General features: G+C 43.4%; 1 long non-coding RNA gene across 1 annotated transcript in view; it reads left to right on the top strand.

Annotated features, from left to right (window-relative positions):
- The window catches only part of LOC109282484 (uncharacterized), a 162,843-nt gene that overhangs the window by 125,997 nt on the left and 18,381 nt on the right, over positions 1-18,465 (top strand). Inside the window, exon 4 of the long non-coding RNA XR_009454913.1 lies at positions 3,898-3,995. This is a non-coding gene — a long non-coding RNA (uncharacterized LOC109282484). The remainder of the gene's footprint in view (positions 1-3,897; positions 3,996-18,465) is intronic.

The following is an 18,465-nucleotide window of genomic DNA, read 5'->3' as shown; positions in this document are numbered from 1 at the left end:
TTAAAGACTTGAGGTTGCTGAAGACAAATATCTAATGCTGTGATCCCTGGTGGGAATCTCAGAATTAAAGCCCCTCCACTTGTTTTTCAGGCTCATGAGCCCTTAGCTCTAAAACCTGCTATCAGTCCACTGAATTTACCCTTCCTGGGTCCTAGGACTGGACCACTTTAATAAAAAAGATTCCATATTGGGAGAAATGGAAGACCATTTTCTCTGGCAAGCTAAAGCAGAAGCTGTTTTCAGTTGCTAAAGAGTATGAGATGTTAAAGTAAACCACACGGGGGAGAATGTTTCATGGGAAGAGTATAGGTGAAACAGCTGAAGATACATGAAATAAATAAATACATTATTAAAAGACTGAAATTTAGCAAAGTGCATTGCGAGTGATGGAGCAGATTAGTACCTCCACTGATACAGAAACTGTACAGCACTTTTAAAGGCTTCAGGATGCACAGCAGTATAGAAATGAAGAATTCTTGCAGAAGTATTCCCAATACATAATGTTGACACAGTGAGTCCAAGATTAATTTAGCCTGCAGTACTTATTGTCTGAGGAGTTGCCTATATTCTGGAGCCTCTGCCTTTATAGCTGGGCATGTGTAGCTATGTCTGCAGAGCTTGAAGATGCAGCATGTGCCAGCATTAGAGGCATTTTTGCTGCTCTCTAGCTGACACAGCCATGTTGGCAAAACTTTGAATTGCAGACCTCACCTGCAGTAGCTTTTCACTTCCTTTCTCCATTCTGGACTCCCCATCAAATTTCCAATCTTGCCAAGAAGTATATTATTTTCCCTGCATCCTTTTCTGCTTAAACCCATTTTTCTTCTGCTGTCATTTTGTTCTTTAATGCCCCAGAGCTTACCTTTAAAGTTTTCAGATAGAGCTGTTCTTTCAGGATGGCATTTGCATGAAGCACACCATAAAGTTTCATGCAGCTGTTACTTTTCATGCAGCTGTTGTATTAATCTTTCTGATTCTTCTCTCTGAAGCGCTTTTTGTTCCTTCAGAGAACAACAACAACACCAATAAAAAATCTAGTCAGTTGAAAACAAATAGGAAGTGATTTGACTATCAGTCACACTCGGTGCTGATCTGGGACGCTTCGGCCCCTCTGAGACACTCATTTGCTAAAACAGGGGCTTCTCCTGAGCCCTCATTAGTTCATTGCTTATTGTGGTCTGGCAGTGCCCAGGCCACTGAGCTCAAAGCTGATGACAGGGGGGATGATAAAGTGTCTGCTGAAGCTGTACATGGCTGCGGGTCACTGCCTCGAAATGTGAGAACAAAATGGGTCCACACACTAATGACTTTCAGGTGTGCACGCCAGGGCCTGTCAGGGCAGTCAAGGAATTAGTGCTTGGCACAAAATACAGGCCTCTTGGCTGCCAAGTTAAACATAAATGGGGCTTCATGTAAATAAATAAAGGAAAAGTGAACTTTTGCCTCACACTAGATTGTGCATCAGGCTTGTATACACAAATACACCCAGGGACACACACCCATGCACATATAGAGGCTCATTTCTGTCTCACACGCACAGTGATAACACCCCCTCCTCAGGCAATAAGAAGATTGACATTATGGTTATAAAAATGTAGGAGGGGGGTTGGAGGGAATTATTTAAATGTGAATGGGACAAGGCCTTTGTTTCACTGGGGGCTGTTAAATCGCCACTTAATCACAGCAGCTCTGTCCTTTGTTTCTTTCCTCATGCTGATCAGTGAGTAGCAATATCACCTTCAGATTTTACATTGGAAATGTCCTCAACATGCTTGCAGGGGTAAAGTGTGGGTTAGTATTATTTTTAGCTGTCTCCATCCTACTCCCAAACCTACCAAAGTCAGACACTGAGATTAAATTACCACTTTGGACTGGATTACATTTTCCAAGCCAATATATTATGCAGTCTTAACTCTCCTTTCCCCACCCCCACCTGCTCCCATTGTACCTCCAATAAAGATTATTAATATCACCAGTTACCAAAGGATTTATTATTAGGGGCCAAACTAATGCCATTTCACATTTTAGAAGAGCAATGAAAATAATCCTGAGCTGTTCGCCCAGCTATAAAAATGTACTTATGCTGTCATATTTTCAGTTTCTAACATGCACCACTTGATAGTCTCAAAAGTGCTGTTTAATTGGGTTTTATGGGTTCTAATTAATTATATCATATAAAAAATTACTTGTCCCATTGCAACCATCTGTAGTTTACTATGAATAACAATGTAGTTTAGAGATGAGTCACTCCCCCACCCTCACAGTTCTAGGAACACTTGAACGAAGTTTTAACCCTCCCTCCTGTGTCCCATCTCTTTTTCCTTCTGCTTTCCTTCTTCAGAAGTAAAATCCACCTGTTTCCTTTACAATCAAACCTCCAAAAGAATTAGAACTAAGAGAAGGTCAGGTGAATATGAAACACAGCTGTTCTCAGTGTTTGCAAATAGCTTTAAATACCATTCCAAATGGCCCTTAGTCATGGTGAGCCACATGTTATAAATTATGCACATTCCCTCTCAAACCTTCACCTGAAACTCAAATCTAAAATATGCACATGATTCTGCAATATTTCTCTATGTGTTTGTCTTTACATGGTATGGGTTAATCTCATTGTCTTTAGTGAAAGTGCTGATTGTGGATGTAATTAAGCATGTAAGTCATTGCAATATTAATGCCTATGCTGAGATTTGAAAAGCTATATGTAGGTTCTTATATCTTTGTACTTCTTTGTTTAGGATGGAAACAGAATATTAACATACTAGGATGTCCTTATGGCATCTCTTTCCAAGCTGAGCACTGGAAACCTCATAAGTAGAGGTGTACTGATATATCGGTCCCATACTGGATTGGCACCAAGATAAGGAAAATTGATTGTATGGGCAATCGGCTTTTTTTGGCTGATGTGGCTGATAATCTCACTGATAACTGCCCTGTGCATGCACAGCTGCAATGCAGCACACAGGTGGCCAGGAGTGCAGCCCAGCAGCATGGAGAGCAGCCAGATCTGGCTGGTAAGTCTGTTGTGGAAGAAGGGGGGGGGGAAGGGAAGGGGTGTGGGGGGGGAAGATGGAGACCCCAGCAATGAGGAAGGGAGTGGTGCTGGGACAGGGGAAGGCACTGCACAGCCAGGGCAGAGTGGGGGATGGACCATGAGTCCATCTTGTCAGGGGTGGGGAGCAGCTCCTGCTACTATGCGCACCCCCAGGAGGGCATGGGGGGGTGTGCCCCCCAATCTGCACGTGGGGTGAGGGTGAGCTGCCACTGTTGGCTGGGGCCAGGGCAGTGCTTGGCTCTTCCTGGCTGGGGCTGGGCTGGGCTGTGCTCAGGGTGGGTGGCAGTAGTGCTGGGAGGTGGGTTGTGGTGAATTTTGGGGTGGATGAAGCTCCCCCTATAGCCCCCTCCTAGTGCAACTGCTGCCCTGGCTGAACCCCCGCACCAGGAAGAGCCTGGCACTAGTCCCAGCCTGTAGCAGCAGTCTGCCTTCACCCTGTCTACAGATCCAGGGTCACACATCCCCCATGCCCTCCCAGGGTACATGCAGCAGTGGGAGCCACCCTCCCCACACCCCCCAGATGAGCCACTCACACTCTGTCCCCTACTCCATCCCAGCTGTACAGCACCTGCCCCTGCCTCTGCCCCTACCCCAGCCCCACTCCATCCCTCACTGTGGGGCCCCTCAATCTATGCCCCCCATTCCCCTTCCCCATCCCCTTCCCCCACAACAGACTTACCAGCCAAATGTCACTCTCCATTATGTCTGGCTGCATATCAGAATCTTATCAGTATTGGTTGATGGGGCTTATTAAAAACTGGGCATCAGCCCAAAAATTCTCTATCGGTGCACCCCTACTTATAAGCTATGCCTGTTCTAATGAAATTTCCTATCTCCCTTTTCAGAACCATGGGGACACTGATTGTTCAGACACTGTTTGGAGAAACCTTCTGATTTTCAAATGCTTATTGGAAAATCACTGAGAAGCCTGACAGCCAATCAGGTACTGCAATAATTGCTAAATGTAATATTGTGTTTCTTGTTATTATGCATGTATATGACACCTATTGCCATGAGAGTTGTGAGGTCTCATCAGGAAAAAATGTAAACCCAGAAGATCTTTAGTAGAAAGACAAAGCACCTTATGATCTTATGGTGTACAGCTTTCTCAGAGTGCTTGGAGGTAAGGATCACAAGTAAGTGGAAAGGACTAGGCAGAGAAGGCTTTTTATGTTATGTGTCTGTCCTGGGGGAGAGCGGCAGGAAGTACCCCAAACAATAAATGGGGATCCCCTAGGGTGGAGATCATGTATAAAAGAAAGAAAAAACATAAGAATAACTCAAGAAAAATACTTACCAGCAGCAGGAACCATGGCGCAGCTGGAGCGTGGGAGGAAATCCACGCGGGTTGGAAGCCATGCCTTTATCCAGCTGAAACTGGCCAGTGACGTCATCGGCAATCACCAGCTGGCAGGGATAAGAAGGACCACCGAGGAAGATGGCGAGAGGAGGAGAGGAGAGTCGGGGAAGACTCTCAAGCCGGATGCTGTCCTGGATGCTCCAAGGGAGAGAGAGCCAGCAGGGGCTCTCTGTGCCAGCAGAGAGCAGTGTGGTGAGGAGGCAGAGGAGCCAGAGGAGGCTCTCTGCTTGAACAAAGGCAGGAGCGTCAGAGGGACAGGAGAGCCAGAAGAGGCTCTCTACACCAACAAAGTGGGAGTGTTGGGGGAATGCGGGAGCCAGAGGAGGCTCTCCCTCTGGGCAGAAACAGCTGTGAGCAGCAAGAGGAGCTGCAGAGCAGTATGGTAGGAGGCTAGGTACCGGCTCATAGTATAAGAAGCAGCCAGCCACTTGTGGAGATACCGCAGGATGCCGGAAGCGGGACGCTTCCGACAGCAGATGAGGAGAGCAGCACCACATACCGCACTTGGTGGAGTGAGGGGAGAAACGACCCAGGATGAGGGGCCACGGTCTACCCTGGCCAGACGATGGGTCAAACCCCAGTGGGATCATAGGGGCAAAAGTCACTCCATTACCATAGCAGAAGGGCAGGGGAAGAAACCAGACAGGTCCTTCCCAACTTATAGTTTGTTTTGGTTTCTTTCATTTCTCCCTTTTTGGAGGGGTTGAGAAGTAGGGCGAGGTGATGTAGGCGAGACAGCTCTGCACCATACTTTTTTTTCCTTCTTCCTTGTTTTTTTGGAGTGTTGGTTAAATTTAGAGTCCCGGATGGAAACTGCCTTGGGGCAGGAGGAGGCTATTTCTGAAGCCCTACAGCTAATGGAGTGAGTTATCCTGGGAGGCAGGGCTAAGGGCATGATAGGGCTATGGAGATCATTGAGCTCAAGAAATACATCATTGGGGGTACAGCTGAGAAAATCTGGTGACCTGCCAAAAGGTTAGCATGAGGTTGGGGTGTAGGGGAGGTGGAGCCCCACAGATGACCGCCAGGTGGACTCCCCCCCACAGAGAAGCCCTGGGTGGTTGGCCCCCCACTGGAATAACATTCAAAATCATGGCAGGTGAGATTGGGGGAGGCCACCTGGGTGATAAACATCTACCAAAAGACTTACAGGAGACTGTAGGACCTCCACTGCCAGCCGGCCAGACCAAGGTTTCACACGATCGACTGTTTGAAGCCAGGTGGGCACAGTGTCTCTTTGTGTTCCATACACATGCAAATTTCACTGCATTTCTAATTATTTCTAAAACTACCTCTTGGGCTGAAATCTATGTATTTCTCAAAAACTTTCCCCTTCCAAAAGGCCAAAAGAGAAAGAAGGAACCTTTGTTTATGGCAGATACCTAGAAAACTTCTCTGGCCAGCACTAAAGCCAAGTGAGAATCTCACTCCACTTGTAGTAATTTTCACACCAAAGGTAGGGGCTGTTAGTTAGGGTTGTGCAAAGCTTTGGTACTGATTCAATTCAGTGGAGATTTGGCCCGATTCAGTTGCCGAATCTCCAAATCTGAATCGAATCAGGAGACCCTTTAATCTGTCCAAATCAAATCAGAATCCTCCAAATCGATTCGGAGAGATTCAGAATGATTCAACAATTCAGTTATAGACACAACTTTAAATGTTTTTTCTACATATCTCAAGGTATCAGGCAGCTCATGAATGCTGCGATGGTGGGGTGGGTGGAGCATCCCACAGGAGCATGGGGGTCTCCCCAGTATGCTCGGCAACAGATCCAGAAGTGGACCAGAAAGGCTTGGCAACTAGTGCCTCCTGGGTCTGGGGGGGGCACCTGGGGTCCCCACATGGACGATCGCCAAGTAGTGCTTCCGATCCACTTCCTGGTTTGCTGCCGAGCATGTGGGGAGCCCCCCTGCACTCGTGTGGGACACTCCATCTCCCCACCATCACAGTGTTCATGAGCTGCACCTGGTACCTCAAGGTACGTCGAAAAAAACATTTAAAGCTGTGTCTATGGCCGAATCACTGATTCTTTGAACCAGCATTGAATCTTCAGATTTGGATTTAGCCGAATTGAATTGAGAACAATGATCTGAATCAATCAATCGAATCACTGTCCCTGATTCAGACTGAATCCGAATCTGAATTGAATACAACCCGTTTCACACACCCCTACTGTTAATGCAACATTGCACACTGCACATGTGACTGATCACTGGATCAGAAAGTTCATTAGTTATACCTCTCTGATTATAGCTTCATAAAATGAAACAACTGCATGACAGTTGCATGGTGAAACTCTGGCTATTCTGGGTGTTTAGTCATTGTTCATGTTTTGGGATGGGAATAATACAATTGCTGAAAAAAGTCACTGGAAGTCATATACATTATTCATCAGCCTGAAAAGTAATACAGTTACTACTAAGGATGATGCTTTTATAAAGTAATCCTTTAATCTGGTAAATTTAATTTACATATTTCTAGTTTGTTACTTCACCTTCCTACAAAGCTTTTATTTGAGTGAGTTAGCAATGCAGAAGGGCAAATAAGGCTTTGCATTCAGGAACCTGAATAAACCTGAATATTTCAATATAGTGTTTCAATAAACCCAAATAAACCTGAATATCGTGGTATTTGTATAGTATTTATGTTTACTTTTCCATGGCTTTTTACTGCCTCAGAAAGCCATTTATGGAGAGGGAACAATGTGAAATTTGGTCTTCTCATGCAATTTTCACCATTCAGAGATTTAAATTGCACAAAAAGAGCAGATCTCATGTTATTTTATCCCCATAAATTACTCAGTGAGGCAGTAAAACAGCCTATGAAAAACGTAATTATAAATACCTAGAGCACAGATACAAATGCTGCATCCTACTCACACTGCTCTTGCCAGGAGTTGCATAATGCTAATTTATTGAGCGCAGCCATTGCTGGACCACAATGCATATGGCAGCATTCAGGGCCAACCAAATGGTAAAGCATTCAGGGTCAACTCCTGCACTAATAAAGTCAATTATAATATTTTTTGCTTTTACACTGTCCTGTATCAGGCCTTATTTGGGGACTCACCTTTAATTTGCTTTTATTTCCTGGTGGGAAAAGGGAAGGAGGGGGAGGGAAACCCCTGTGCAAAGAAAATCTCTCCTATGATTGAGTTTTGTTTAGCACAGGTGTTGTCAGGGGATGTATTATAGAACTCCTTGATTCTGAACAGCTGTCTATGAAAGTCATAAACTCCTAGAAGAAGGTTTCAGACTGGATAAAAGGAAAAACTTCTTCACAACAGGGGTGATGCATAGGGGGTGCATGGCGGTGCACCCCTACAAAAAGGTGCCATTGATACTGTCATCACTGCTTTCCACTCCTCCCCCGTCCCCAAGACTGCTGGTGGCATCTGCAGGAGCTCCCACTTACCACCACCGCACTCCTGCCACTGTGCTCCTGCCACCACCGTGCCCCCCCCTGCCACTGGGAGCATGCATCCTTCATGCTTTACAGTTCATATGACCAGACTCTGGAATAGACTCCCAGCAGGGGTGGTGCAGGCACCTACCATGGAGATCTTCAAAAGAAGACTGGATGCACACCTTGCTGGAGTTAATTGACCCCAGCAGTCTTTCCTGCCAGAGTAGGGGGCTGGACCTGATGATCTCATGCGGTCCCTTCCAGCCCTAAACTTCTGTGAATCTGTGAAGGCCCCAGCCTTCACCAGAATTAGGGCAGCTTAATGGACCTTATTTCAGTAAAGGAAACATGCAACAATGGAACTGAGCCTTGTTCCTTCCCCTGACACATACCTCCTCCTGCCTTGGAGCAGAGAACTGGGGTGTAAGACACATGCCATAGCCAACAGGGGTACCAACAGGGACTTCCCCTCTGGCAGAGGAGTTCTTTTCTGTCTTCTTGCAGTTGAATCTCATCCACCTCCACCACCTCAGCAATTCAAAAGGGACCTGATATCAGCTGAGAATCTGAGTCCATTTTTCTTGCTTCCCCTTTAAATGTAAGATCCTCATGCACAGATTGTAATAAACTAGCTTCTGTCTAGTTTTTGTGTTTTGGAGTCTACATGCAGCTTGGGACTTCCATCACTATTGCTATCATATTTCAAAGGCATATGTCCTGAATTGCCTTTTGCATTGTAATGTTCCCTTTACATCTATTTTCCACAATAAGAAAGAGAGGGTGAGTATGGGGTGAAGGAGGAGGATGGTGCAATTTATTCATTATTCTAACTTCCAAACTCTTGTGCTTTCTATCCTGTTTAGTGCCTGGTTAGGCCGACTTCTACTCCACCCTTTAAAGCATGCTGTATCCTGTCATCAGTAGTACAGACAACTCCAGGTGCCATGTTATCAATGCTCAGGAAATCTCCATGATGACTTAGTGCTGTCTGCTGGGGAGCATGCTAGGGTGGAAAAAGTAGAAGCAGTCTATGGTCAGTAGGACTGTGAGAAGCTTCGGGTGCAGATTCAATTCGGAGGACCTCTGGCCTGATTTGGTGGCTGAATATCCAAATCCGAATGAAATCAGGGGACCAATTAAAAAGTCTGAATTGATTCAAAGCTCTCCAAATAGATTTGGAAAAGATTTGGAGAGCTTTGGCAATTTGGGTAGTCCTTGCCCGCTGCAGCAGGGATCTGGACCCAGACTCCTAGCTGTTAAGTAGGGGCTGGGCCGGGGGGGCTGAAGGAGCTGGGAGGGCTCCATGGGGGGACCCCCACCAGGCCCCATCTCTTGCCTGCTCCCCCAGCCCTCCCGACCCCCACCCGCTCCCCTAGCCCCCGCATGGCTGTCCAGCCCAGCCCAGCTACAGCTCCCAGCCCTTTAAAAAAAGCCCACACTCACTGGCTGCTTCCTGGCAGGGGGTGATCCCTACTGCCCCCCACAATCCCAAGCCACATGGAGGGCTCTGTCACGAGCCCCTGACCCCTGCCCACTCCCCCAGCCTTCCCCATGGCTGACCCACCCGCCCCAGCTCCCAGCTCTTTAAGAAAATAAAAACAACCCCCGCAGATTAACCAGCTCCTGCAGCAGCCTTGGGGCTTTGGGGGTCTTGTGCAGAGTCCCCGACATGGCATGGGGCAGTACAGGGCAGAAGGGATTGCCTCTCTGCCAGGCAGCAGCCAGTAAATGTGGGGGGAGGGGTTTGGGGGGGTTTAAAGGGACAGAGCTGGGGCTGGGTGGGGCAGCCATGGAGGGGCTGGGGAAACAGGAAGGGGTTGGTAGGCTCATGGAAGAGCAGTGGGAGGCAGCAGGGATCACCACCCCCACCTGGCACCAGCTAGTGAGTTATGGCTTTTTTTTTCAAGGACCCAGGAGTTGGGGTAGGTGGGGCCGCCACTGAGAGCAGGTGCGGGATGGGGCCTGTGTGATTCAGAGATTTGGCTGATTCGGCAGCAGCCAGATCTCCAAATCAGATTCAGCCAAATCGATTCAGGACAATGATTCGAATCACCAAATCAAATCACTGTCCCCCGAATCAGCCGAATCTGAATCTGAAGTGAATACTAGCCACTTCACACAGGCCTAGTGGTCAGTGATACCACATGAGAGAGGAGCAGGATCTCCTAAAGCAAAGAGTGTTGACTTTTATGAATTGATGCTTGACTTACTAGTTTGGTGTGTCTTTTGTGCTGAAGCAAGTTAGGTTTGCGTTTTCTGACCTGAACCCATTGACTTTCTTCATGAAAATGGGAACTACTGGGCTGGGTAGCAGACCTGGAGTTCTGGTTGACCAACTGGGAAAAGCAATTAAACTTCCTGTGTCTCAATTTTCCACCTGTAAAAACAAAGATTTTTTTGTTGGAAATTTGGAATCATTAGATTGAAAGTAACATAGGTGGTATGTAACAATATTATTATTATTAGAAAAGTATATTATAAAAGTATAATAGAAATGGCTGGTCACAGTGCCTGTTATTATCATTTCCTGACTCTTTTTAAATATAAGACTGAGTTTCCAGTTATGTTATATTTGAAACTTCAAATATTTGAGCTAAAATTTTCCATATCAAGTGCCTACTTTAAGTTCACTTTTTTTCTTTGGATCAATGTTATCCCCGAACAATGTTGCTAAGAAAAAAAAGGAAACTTCAAAATGTGGGAGTTCTGTTCTGATTTGGAATGAAAACAAATTTGAAATCAGGGAATTCCTTGTGAAATGGAAATCTGTATTCCTACACAACTTAAGTATTTGATTCCCTAGATACCTGCAACTGTGAACACCAGAAGATGACTGTGGACCTGATTCAACAAAACACTTAGGCCATTTTGATTCAGGAAAGCAGTTAAATGTGTGCTTAAAGTTAACCTTTAATGATATAAGCAGAAACAGTGAAATCAATGGGACTACTCATGTGCTTAAAATTAAATAAGTGTATCAATGCTTTACGGAATCAAGGCCCATATACTATATGAAATATTTTGTTATATTTATTCTTAATTTGCTATTAATTCAATATTTATCTTCTGTAGCACAGCCAATGGGATTTTCAGCACCAAAAAGCTGAGCACTAAAAATTAATATTTTTTTCCTTTATAAATTCCTTTATAAATAAAAACAAACAAAGTTTCCAGTACAAATGAGGTTTCTGTTTATGAGATAAAGATGGACATAAGAAAACACCCAAAGTGCCTACTCTCCCAATCTGACAAAAAAATGGCTGATACCTTTGGCTAGTATCTTTTAAATAATAATGATAACAAGTCTCAGTTTTTCCATGTTGTCCAGCCAGTATTCCTGGAGCGGTCAGTTACACGGTATGATGATGATTATTATTGGTAGTACCATCTGTTCAGGTATCCTGATACTGTTTTCAGTTTCTTATAACTAGAGATGTAGAATTTGGAATTTTTGTCTTCTCAAATCAGGACAGAGTCAAAATTTGGAATTTTTCACAAAACATAATTATAATTTTTTTTTTTTACCTTTTGGAAGTCTTATTTGAAGCACAGTATAATACAATATGCTACAAAATCTTCACAATTAAATGAAAATGCACAAGGCTTCAAAGTCATTAGCCAGTTTAACCCTGAATTAAGCCTCTCTTATTTTGATACATTCTTTAATTACATGACCATATACTATGTTTACCAAAGGACTCCTACCTCAGTCAGTGCATAAGATGCACTTAAACTGAAGGTGAAATGAGGCTCTGTAGTGTAGAAGGGTTTTGTCTGTGCAGCCCCTGGCTCAGTACAGAAGCTTGAAGATGTGCAGTGATGACGAAACAGACTACAGGAAGAGAAGGGAACTTCTTTTAGGCAGTTGATTGCTGTCCTGGATAACTGGATTTTATCTCCACTTCCCTCAAAGTGCTTGTTTGAGTCTGTGCAAGTCACTTTGATGACGCTTTTCACAGGAGGTCTTTAATTCTGTGTTCTTCATTTTCTATAAGCAACTTGATATCCTGTCGTCTGACTTGCTGGCATGAAGAACGCACATCTGCAAATTAAGTCAATGGGAGCTGTGCTTTTGAATATGCAAAGTGCACTGTAATGAAAAGTATTCTGAAAAATTAGTTCCTAGGTACCTAAAATTGGGCATCCAAAATAAGTGAAAACTTTTGACCTGAATCTCTCTGTGCCTCAGCTCTTGTTCTTTACAGTGAAGTAATGATATCCCTTCATCTCACAGAGTACTGTGAAAATGAAGCAATGTCTATAAAGCACTCAGATGCTAACCTGATAAGTACTATAGGAAAGCTTATGAAGGAGGGAATTAGCTATTTTTTCTTCAAAGCAGGGTTTGAACAGTGTGCAGTAAATAAGGCCTTGAGCCACACACTGAATAATGAAGCTATAAGTAAATATTGAATAGCTGCTCATTAAGTGAGCATTGTCCATGAGGCAGGGGTCCTGTTGAAAAAAAAATGTGAACATCTAAAGATTGTATCTTAATATATATGCACAAGGGGGTTAAATTAGGTTATTCAGGAAGCCTTGATTTTAGCATCTCCTAACTTGCAAACAGTTTACATTACAATTTTAATTATATTCTTTCATGTAGTTTGTTTGGGTGTAATAATTTATGAAGTATCATAGGTGTAAACAATGCATTTGCAATAAGATAAGTGTACCTAGCAAGGAGCAGAATCTCTATCCCATAGTACTTACAGTATGATTCATAAGCAAAATTAAGAGTTACAATCAAGAAGGGAAACAGGTGGTGCCCGTGGACTTTAGAGGCCACTAGTAATTGAGCAGTGCTTGTTCCAGTTATTTCTTATTCGTACAGAGAGGGAGTGGGGTTTTTTTGTTACTACAGTACTGGAATCCCTAGCAAATGTTGGTGTGTAAACAGCTATTGTTATAAATGGACTACTTTATGGGACAAACAGTTCCTCCTGTGTTTTTTTAAAGAAACAAAGAAAGTGCAGTTGATTTACATTGTTTGAGAGGCTGCTGAAAATGTAGAAGGTGGTTAGTAGTCATCTCATCTTTGGTCCTTAGGGACATGTAAATAGGATGTTGAGACACTTTCCTTTGCATTATAGGAAGTGAAATCCTCTATCAAGGAAAGCCAAGTCACAGAAATAGATACAGGCATTGTGCACAGAAACTTCCTGTCTGGCCTCATTCATCAGGGGTTCATGTAAAGCTTTTATAGTGTATCATTGTATTTCCCTGCTATTAACAGAGTTGGTATTTTTGGTTTTTTGGCTGATAGTAAAAAGCACATAGATTCTAATGCAAAGAGATTTCACATGCTATATACATGCTAATTATTTACGATAAAAGTCTGTAGCATAAACTGACTAAGATTTTCCATTGGAGAAGTGAGGATCTAGAGCAGACTTGCCACAGCTCTAAAGGGAGTAAGAGACATAACTGGTTTTAAAATGGAATTTGATAAAATAATAGATGGAATTATAGGACATGGTTGCCTGTGATGGTAATGGACTGGACTTGAGGAACCAGGACTTCCTAGCCAGTTCCATGCTATATGTTTCTAATCCTCTTTATGTCTTTCAAGGCTGAAAACTATAACTTATCTCTATTTTACATATGAAAAATCAACCCATTGAGAGATTAAGAACAAATCCAGGGGCCTGCATCCCAATAGCACTCAGTAAATGAACAAGACATAGAGAAAGGAAAGACCTTCAGGTGGAGAGCCTGCAAGGCCATTCTACAGCTATTAGTATTATCTCTGTCCCCTTATTATACTCACAAGTATGGAAGAATATGTGAGTATGTCTGTATAGGAATGATCTCCTAGCTTTGTCTTCCTGCTTGGCCCCTCTCCCATCCATATTCTGCATGCTGTAAAGTAAGGGCCATCATAGGCGAGGGAAAGAAGTTACACATAAACCGGTTTAAGCAATCAGAAACTGGTTTAAACCTGTAAGAGAACAGAAGCTCAGTGCAAATAAAACAGTTTAACAATGGATGAAACTGGTTTAAGATAAACCTGTTTGAATGTAGTATCAGACTTAACTGATTTGGGTCAACCAGTTTATGAAACTTCTGTCCCAGACCCCTTCCTGGTTCAAGTTAAATAAGAGTCCTGCAGCATGCTTTCCAGCCCTGGGCTGGGCTGTGCTGTCTGCTCCAGAGAGTAGGGCTGGCCCTGCCCCTTTGCACTCTAGGTGGAGCAGTGAGAGCTGGCTGACAAGGAAGTGGGGAGGGGGCTAGCTTGGCTAGGGATGCAGCCCAGTCTATGGAGAAAGGGGGGGAGGCGGGGACTGCCCCCCCCCGGCAAAACCTTGCTGGAGTCTGCGGCAACAGAGGAGGGCTAAACACCCCTTCCCCTGCTTACTGCTGGCTGCAACTGTAGACTACAAATTCCACAGGCACCTGGAAGCAGGAAGAGGTAATCATGAGCAACCCTGCAGAGTCCTGCTGCTGTAATTCTGGACTGCAAATCCCAGAGACCTTGGTGGCTGAAGAAGAGGTAGTGGTATAGCAATGGGGGGGGAGGGCAGTGCCAGCTGGGCTGAGAGACCGTGGCACCTCCCACACTTGGTGTGTGGCCTACCCTCCCACCCAGTGGGTTGTCCATTTCTTTACCTGTTACAGGCAGAAATTCCAGCTGCCACCCCTGCCCCAGCATGCCATGATGTCAACTTCCCCATGGAAGTGACATGGGGCCAAAGAAAGGAGTTCCTCACCCTGCTCAGATCGTCCCTAGCAGGAGGGTGCAAATAAAGGCATTGGTCCTGGGTGCTGAAGACCCATGGTACGCCACTGGGAAGAGGAAGTAAACACACAGAAGACAGCCATGCTCTGGTACCCCCTGGCTTCTGGCCTGAGCCACTGCAGACATGTGGATGTATTTCCTGAATCAAAGGTAAATGTCTGTTCATTTCTGTTTCAATTTAATCTGTGTAGTTTAGACTAACCCTGCAAAGACTGAATTGGTGCAGCCTCAGGCTTTTTGACTGTCTGTACCTAGCCCCAGAGCCAAGCTCAGCACCCCACAACGACCATGTACAGTGAACTGAACAACCTGTGAAATCTTTGTTTCCCACAGAGGGGAAGTAAATAATGTCTTTCTTATAAAATCACTTGTGTGCCATTGAATCTTCACACAACCTTCAGAACAAATTTTTTTTTGATTTTTGGAAAATAGGCATGGAAACTTTTTAAACAAATAGTTTGATGTAGTTTGGCCCAGTACAAAAATTCTCAGATCACCGCCAGCATTTTTAAGGTGACTAAATTAGAGCGCATAGTTATACAATCTTACATAAAGGATTGCTGGTAATCTTATCATAATATTGCTTGATGTTGCTGTATATACTGAGCAGACATTTTAGCTCCCAGGAACAGACAGACTAAGCTATATTGCCAAAGTGATTCTGTCTGTGCAAGTTTGGGTTTAGGAATTGCTAGTCTTGTAGTAGATGGAAGCATGCTAGCTGGTACAGATGCCTGTCCTTAATACGTCTGGCTAATTCCATAGGCCAGAGCACAAGAAGACCAAGCTATGATACTTCCTGCTCTGCATCCCTCCCTTGTCCCTTTCAGATGACTTTTACCTCTAGGGATAGAGGACATTATGTAAATCACATCCTCTATTGCTTTAAGTACCAGGATTGCTATTATGTGCTCTTCGTTCAGGGGGAGCCACAGTCTAATAGTCCATTGTGTAGTTAGCAGTTGCCTTGTGGCCTGATAAATTAGCTATTTTTTTAACCCTTGTTGAGTTGTTTCTGTTTGGAAAATAATCTGTTGCCATGAGTCAGTTATTTCTTTAGTACAAATCTGTTTACAAAGAAGGCATCCAAAATCCTGCTCCCTTAAGTACAATAGTAGAAAACACCCAGGCTAGTTCCTTTGCTCACAGTTCCCAGGTCTGACTTTAGTACTCTGCTCAAAGGAGTGGCATCCTTCCAGGGTCACACTCACACTACTTCCCTCACAGACATACATTCAGTACCGCAGATCAATCAGTTTTAAAGCAACCCCTCTTATTCTCCCTGTATTAGTTCTTCCTCATGCCTTCCCTCGAGAACCAGTACCTGTAACAAGGATTTCTATTGTTTCAGCTATTACTGCACAACAGGGCACGCAATTGTTCCCTCATTTGGGCCTAAATGAAAGATGTCTAACATGTCTATTGCTTCTACTGATTCTGGGGATCTCCACAGATCAAAAATACTCTTGCTGGCACCTACCACCTTCTGGCACAACAATATCCTTTTGACTTTGGCCAGATTTTTCAACATTGCTGTCTAAAGTAAAGCACCTAATTCCCTTGCTGGCACTTAAATCCCTAATCAGATACCCATGTTTTATTTTTAATATCTAAATATGCATTTGGTTCCATAATAATCAGTTTTAGCTGCCAAAATGTGGATTAACATATCTAATGTTGGGTACAACATTTGCAAACTGCCTCTGAAGAGTAAGATTTTACTTCCTTTGAAGTCCGTGGGAATTTAAGCCTTGACTTCTATCGGAGCAGGGTTTGGCCCATGGACACTTTGTTCTTTTGTCCTGTGTTATTTGTGATTAATTATATTAACCTAAGTAACAAGCTGAAGTTTTAGCTGGTTTCAAAAGTATTCTATCCCTAAGGTAGGACTCCTCTTCTTCTGCCCTTCCCAAAACAAAATGCAGAAGGGCATGGATACAGGAAATCCATTCAAAATAAGTAAACAGCTAGTGAGTGTAGCTCGGAAGGATTCATTCATACACCTCCAACCACGACTGGCTGGTCTGATTCCAGTTGGAGCTCTCTCTTCATTACAGGCCCCCTGAGGAATGTTAATCTGTACAGTATAAACATTTATAAACATCTACTAAATCATTACACTTCAACTGCCCCGTAAACACTCATGAATGCTTTTGTTAGGCAGTGTCAATTGAGCAGTATGTGTCTTTTTTTTGTCTTTTTTCTTCTTTTTTTTTTTTTCGGAATGAGTTTACATATATCTGGCACCAGTAGAAATGAAGGAGAGGGCAGGAAAGGTTAAACAATATTGTTAAGACCCATGACTTCTTTAGGACAAAGGCAGAAGCTGTTCTTGAAGACTGTAGAATAGATGTCAAAAGGGTACAGAAACTATAACCTTGATGAAAGGCCAAGCCTTTATGAGGGACTGAAAGAGTCCTTCAGTTATGCACACATGCTGTTTTAGCCCCTCATAAAGGCTTGGACCTTTATCAAGCTTATAGTTTCTGTACCCTCTTCTCATTGCTATAATAAGAATTTCACAGAGAAGGACATGTAGCAAAAGCAGACCTCCAGAAATTCAAGAGGGGCTTAGTGGTCCCTCCAGTTTACAGGAATATGTCATTATTCATGTATGACTGTGTTGCTGTTTGCCTTTCAAAGCACTGACTAATGCAAGAGAAAACATAGACATAACTGCTGAAAACTCAACCAGAACTAACATAACCTACAGCACACTAATCAACTAGGCCACTGCTCAGCATCTGCTCATATGCTAAACAAGTCTCTAGTCAGTGCCAGGAGGTCCCAAAGGCAACAGGGAAAAGGGAAAGGACTTAATAATACAATTTTTTGATGCACTGGTACATGTAATATATGGTATCTATATGGACAGAGCTTCAAACAAGTTGAGGCCCTATTTTTCCTGGTTTTAGCAGCTGTTTTCCAGTAAAAAAAAGATCTGGAAGAAACATTCTAATAAACTGCTGCTTTTCCTGATTTGTATCTGCAGTCAGGCAGCATGAAGTGCAAGTACTGTCATCAGGTTTGAGTGTGCATTTGGGAGAAAAAATGCGTATCACAATACGTTTCTTGTAAAGTCAAAACTTGAAGTTGCTCAGTGGAACGACTCACTCACTTCAGTAATGCTACTCACATGTTTGAGCACTTTCAAACAAGGTTAGAATTATTTTTTGTTTTAAGAAGTAGTACAGAAAATAAATTATTTGTGGTCTCATCTCTGAAGGGAAAGAATCATTGCAGCATTGGTGTTCCCCAAATTGATGGATATATTTTTAGAGGAATATTTTCTACTATTTTTACAGAGGTTTTAGAAAAGCTAATTACAACAGGAACTGTTCTTTATACCTGGATAATTAGGGAATTCTGTACGCAGCAGTCACATAGAAGAGAGGCATTTTCCATAATATGAGTAAATGATAATTTTTTTAAGTATGCAAGCAAAAATAGTCTTTAATCAAATGTATATGTAATAGTCTGCTCAAATATATACATGAATATATGTATATATATAACTGTATCTCTGTTCTACTCATATATAAATACCTCCAGATGGATGTAAGTATATACGTAGCTGTATATCTATAAAGCATTTCAGTTCAAGATAACAGTCTTTAGACGCTGCCTGCCTGTAGCTCCGTCTCTGTATCTGTCTCTCTCCCCTTCTCCTTTTGGAATAAATACTCTTAGCATGCAGCCTTGGGTATGATGAAAACGCGAAATATGTCCTAAGTGGATTTGGACAGACTGTACAGAGTAGCCCGTGGGAGAAATCCTTTCTGATAAACATAAAACCACTGTTGCTGTTCATTTCTACTCTCCTCCATGCCTGGGCCTCTCTGAGCTGTCATTGCCAAATTAACGGCTAGAGTGAAAATTTGCAAATGGAAGAATTCCAAACTTGTTCAT

This window comes from Alligator mississippiensis, chromosome 9 (assembly GCF_030867095.1).
Source record: "Alligator mississippiensis isolate rAllMis1 chromosome 9, rAllMis1, whole genome shotgun sequence".
NCBI lineage: Eukaryota > Metazoa > Chordata > Crocodylia > Alligatoridae > Alligator > Alligator mississippiensis.
The sequence above is the reverse complement of the archived record's forward strand: the minus strand, read 5'-3'. Positions and strand labels throughout refer to the sequence as shown.